This window comes from Periophthalmus magnuspinnatus, chromosome 10 (assembly GCF_009829125.3).
Source record: "Periophthalmus magnuspinnatus isolate fPerMag1 chromosome 10, fPerMag1.2.pri, whole genome shotgun sequence".
In the NCBI taxonomy this organism is placed as follows: domain Eukaryota; kingdom Metazoa; phylum Chordata; class Actinopteri; order Gobiiformes; family Gobiidae; genus Periophthalmus; species Periophthalmus magnuspinnatus.
The window spans coordinates 3,098,123-3,104,122 of record NC_047135.1 but is presented as its reverse complement, the minus strand read 5'-3'; positions in this window follow the sequence as shown (position 1 = coordinate 3,104,122).

The following is a 6,000-nucleotide window of genomic DNA, read 5'->3' as shown; positions in this document are numbered from 1 at the left end:
AAAAGGCCCCGTGCGCTTTTTTTCCATTTGGATAAACTTGGAACGGTGAAGAAAAACTAACAAAACTAGGTCATAACGTCAAGGTTCCGCTGTTAAAATACCCAAAACGCGCTCATACGTTGATATTAACTCTAAATCAATTGTTTTCTCTGCTGAACTTTCCCTCCAGGTGACCGAAACGCGCGCGGTTCACTCGCAAAGAGCCGAAGCGCACAGTTTTGGAGCAATGTTGCCATCTAGCGTGCGTAAAGTGAAGTCGCGCTGCGCCTCGGTGTTTTTTTTTTTTTTTTTTTTTTTTTTTTTTTTGAGCTGTTGTGAATAGAATGTAGATCAAGTGAGAGCCATCTGTCCCGTGGTTGTTTTCCTGCCTCTTAATTAACATGGTCAACGTGGAGGTGGGACAAGGTCAGAGCGGCGGAGGATTTACGCGTCTGATTCCACAAACACAAACAGGAGCAAACTGGAGCTAAAACATGAAATATGACCCAAAGAAAAATATAAAATAAACTTTTCTGGTGAATCTGTGCTGGTTAAATCAGGTTTAAAGATGTAATATGTTGGATTATTTTGTCTGGTGCAGGGGCTGACTCCATGTTCCACAAACTGGCATTAAATTTGTGTTTCTATGGAGACGAGAGGAGTAAATATTCACTCTGGAAAAGTCTTGACCTGGACTAAACTAGAACTAAACCAGGACTGAACCAGGACTGAACCAGGACTAAACATGGACTAAACAGGACTAAACCAGAACTAAATCAGGACTAAATCAGGACTAAACCAGGACTAAACCAGGATTAAACCAGAACTAAATCAGGACTAAATCAGGACTAAACCAGGGCTGAACCAGGACTAAACATGGACTAAACCAGGACTAAACATGGACTAAACATGGACTAAACCAGGACTAAACCAGGACTAAACCAGGACTGAACCAGGGCTGAACCAGGACTAAACCAGGACTAAACTAGGACTGAACCAGGACTAAACTGTGACAAAACCGGGACTAAACCAGGACTGAACCAGGACTAAACCAGGACTGAACCAGGACTAAACCAGGACTAAACCAGGACTAAACCAGGACTAAACCAGGACTGAACCAGGACTGAACCAGGGCTGAACCAGGGCTGAACCAGGACTAAACCAGGACTAAACCAGGACTAAACTAGGACTGAACCAGGACTAAACTGTGACAAAACCGGGACTAAACCAGGACTGAACCAGGACTAAACCAGGACTAAACCAGGACTAAACCAGGACTAAACCAGGACTAAACCAGGACTAAACCAGGACTGAACCAGGGCTGAACCAGGACTAAACCAGGACTAAACCGGGACTAAACCAGGACTGAACCAGGACTAAACCAGGACTGAACCAGGACTAAACCGGGACTAAACCAGGACTGAACCGGGACTAAACCAGGACTGAACCAGGACTAAACCAGGACTAAACCAGGACTAAACTGTGACAAAACCAGGACTAAACCAGGACTGAACCAGGATGTGTCCTGGTTAAATCATGTTTATAAATATAATATATTGTCTTATTTTGTCCGGTGGAGGGACTGACTCCATGTTCCACAAAATGGCATTAAATTTGTCTGTTTCTATGGAGACGAGAGGAGTAAATATTCACTCTGGAAAAGTCTTGACCAAACCAATACAAGGCCATTTAAAACATCAACAACACAAACAAAATCTGAACCATTAATGTTCCTGTGGGTTAAACTAAAATATAAGGGAGCGTTTTCATTTCTGATTCCGATTCTACAGGTTTAAGTATCTCCTGATTCCCGATACCAGAGACAGAAAACAGCATTTATTTCCTTTAAATGAAAATGAAACAAGACAAAACTGATCCAACGCGTCGTGGAGCTGCTTCTTATCTTTCACGTAACGACAGAACAACTTTGTATAAATAAAAATTCAAACATTATGAGACATTTCTGACCAATTTTGACCAGGAAACAGCCTCATTATTTATGTGTCCAACCAGGATATCGACTGAACACAAACATATAAGAACAAAACACAAACATATAAGAACAACACACAAACATATAAGAACAACACACAAACATATAAGAACAAAACACAAACATATAAGAACAACACACAAACATATAAGAACAACACAAACATATAAGAACAAACACACAAACATATAAGAACAACACAAACATATAAGAACAAAACACAAACATATAAGAACAACACACAAACATATAAGAACAACACAAACATATAAGAACAACACAAACATATAAGAACAAAACACAAACATATAAGAACAAAACACAAACATATAAGAACAAAACACAAACATATAAGAACAAAACACAAACATATAAGAACAACACAAACATATAAGAACAAAACACAAACATATAAGAACAAAACACAAACATATAAGAACAAAACACAAACATATAAGAACAACACAAACATATAAGAACAACACAAACATATAAGAACAGAACACAAACATATAAGAACAACACAAACATATAAGAACAGAACACAGACATATAAGAACAGAACTGTCATGATGCCTGTTATTCTTGTCCTCCTGTGCTGTGTTCCCTCCTCCCTCACCTGCCTGTCTCCGGAGCTGGGTGGAGTCCTCCTCCTCCTGTGCGCACCTGCAGCTCATCTACACAATCAACACCACCTGCTGTGGATAAGAGGAGCGAGGACCAGACACTCGACGCCGGAACGTCCGCGTGTCACATGTGGATAATTCTGCTCGACTCTGTATCTTAGTATTTTTTGTGAAACCCATGTCTGAATTTTGGCTTTTCTACAGACCTCCGCCCGAGACCCAGCTCCGGACCTCCCTGCACCTGCACTCCTACCTTGGTATGGTCTCACATTACCCACGCCTTGCACGTATGTCTTCTACCGCTCACGGATCCGCACCCACGCTCCCCAGCTTCTCTGCATTTACAAACTGAATCTGTCCATGAACTGCGCTGTGAAGCACCTCGTTCCCCGGTCTTGTGGATGAACTGAACTGTGATTATTATGTACCCACTTTTTGTGAATAAAGACATTGTTTAACCCTTCGAGAGTCGCGCACTTTTGGTCCCTCCGTCTTGCTGGTTACGACAAAAACACAAACGTATAAGAACAAAACACAAACAAATAAGAAGGGTCAAGATTTTTAAAATTCTAGACATTTTTTCTTCATTTTTGTTGTATTTTAATGTGTTCCAGTTGTGTGTTTCTTACATTTGCATTATGTCGGGTCCTAAACACAGAGCTGCCCTCACCTCTGCCCGACTCAAAAACAAACATAGCAGCAGATATTTTACTACTATAGATATAAAAACAAATGTAATTGTTTGAGTGGGATATTTATGCTCCTGTAAAACACACAAGCCCCGTGTCCAATAAAACTTTTATATTATGTTATTTTCAATATAAATGTATGTGCTCATGGGGGCCCCCTGGTGGCTTCGGGGCCCTAAGCAGCTGCTCAGTCTGACTATACTCTGAACCGGCCCTGTGTGACAGAGGACAATGTGAAAACTCATTTAACAACAAACTAATCACAGAGAGAAGTGATCGAGACTCAGAGGTGATTAAAAATGAGATCCGATTCCGACAGTTCGAGTCACACATCACTAAATCCGATACTACAGCTTTAAGTATCGGCCGATTCCCGATATGAACCGATACCACAGACTGAAAACAGCATTTAAACCCAAATAAAATAAAACAGGCTGATCCATGTGTTTGGTGGAGAGTTTGCCCACTGATCTGAGGGTTCACGGTTCAAATCCCGCTGATCCACAGGTTGGCGGTGCGTCTCCAGCTCCCTCAGGATGAATGCTGCTGTTGTGTCCTCGGGCAAGACACTGAACCCACCTCCGCCCCCTAGTGTCTGGTTCCTTGATATAAAGCGATTTGAGCCTCGAAGGTGAAAAAGCGCTGTATAAAAAAGTGACCATTATCTCTCAATCAACGACAGAACAACTTTGAATAACTTTAAATAAAAGTTCAAATATTCTGAGATTTTCTGGGCCGATTATGACCAGGAAATAGTTTAATTAAATCAGTTTAAATGTGCAGCCAGGATCTCAGTTAAATTTAGTTAAGTACAGGGGGTATTGTACTTCTGCTTACTCCTTTTGTTTTTGTCTGAACTGGCAACATTTATTTTTATTATTATTATTATTTTTTTATGCCAGCTCAAATAAACAATATTCATTCATTCATTCAGTTTAATCATTTTTTTTATTTTAACTTTATTTTTATAGCTAAAAAACAAAACAAAAACAATTGAAAACACACAAATAACAACAATATCAATCCAAACGACGTTATAAAAGTGTGTAGTTACATGTATTTCTTATGTTTTTACTGGTGTTTTTTATAAATACATTCCACTTTATCCACTGATCATCACGTTGTTTATGTCCGTTCACTTTGAGATGTCACTCTCTCCACAGACCTGATCCGTCTTGTTGTGTAGGTGAATCTGGCTGTGACTCTTTTTAATTCTCTTCTTAAACAGATAGAATCATTTCTGTCACATGTCGTCTTTCCTTACGTCTAATATATTTCTCAGGTTCATCTCCAGACAAATGTTTTCTCTGTGATACATTTTCTATATTCAAAGTGTAATTGGGTCATTGGGTCCAGTCAGGTCCAGTTTAGGAAGAGTTCACATTTACTGGGACTAAACCAGGACCAAAACAGGACTAAAGTGAGTCGACATCAGGACTAAACTGGGCTCAAACAGAACCAAGTCAGGACAAGTCAGAAAGAAGCTTTTGTCTCATTTAAGATGTTTAAGATGTTTAAAATGGTTTAGTTTAGTTTAGTTTAGTTTAGTTTAGCTTAGTTTAGTTTAAAGTGTGTGTTTGATCGTCTGGTTTTATTTTGTGTCTTAACAAAATCAAGATCCCAATCCTTCAATAAATAAATACATAAAATAAATAAATAAATAAATAAATAATAATAATAATAATAATACAATAAAATAAAAAATATAAATCAAATAAATCAAATCTGCAAACCAAAGCTCATGGTCACATCCCATAAATAAATAAATAAATAAATGAATTAAAGAATGAATGAATAAATAAATAAATAAAAATATATAAATAAATATAAAAATATATATAAATAAATAAATAAATGAAAGAATGAATGAATTAATACAAAATAAATAAATAAAAATACATAAATAAATGAAAGAATGAATGAATAAATAAATAAATAAATTAAAAAAATAATAATAAATTAAATAAAATCCACAATCCGAAGCTCATGGTCACATCCCAAAAAAATCTAAACCTTTTGGTTGGTGTGTGTGTGTCTGTGTTATAACATTAACCACTGAGCCAGATTTAAACAGCAAATGCAGATTTTTATTGTGAACGCTCAGAATACACATGAACTGTCCATATAAATAAATAATTAAATAAATAAATATATAAATAGTAAAAAAAAATAATAATAAAAATCAACTGAATGAAGACGTTTTGCTGCTCGTCCAAACCACGTACTGTAAAAACATAAAAAAAAAAACACGATTCGAGAGGTAAATTAAATGACAGTAAATAACAGAACATCACACAGGTCTAAAACTGAAAGTCTGTCTGGATTCCTGCACATTTCTCTACTGACTCAAGGCTGGAAAAAAGAACTTCAAATGCCACGAATGAATCTGTCCAAACAGCACAAGCACATGATGTTTTCGGGTTGTACAGGACGCGGCGTGAGTGTGAGAGCCGCTCGCCAATTCCCCAAATTAAAGGTCAAGGATTTAATGTGTAAAAAAAAAAAACAACAACAAAAAAAACTGTATCACGATGACACCTCATTTATGACTCACTATTTCTGCTTTTTCCGACACAATAAACAGAGTCGTGTTTTACCTCAAACTTAAACGCACAATAGTTTAATCATAACGGACGGCGCCGAGGACTTTTGGGGCATTTTGGACAGAGAAGTTATCAAACCATAAACAGGTGAATTGCTCCATCGCAGCTGT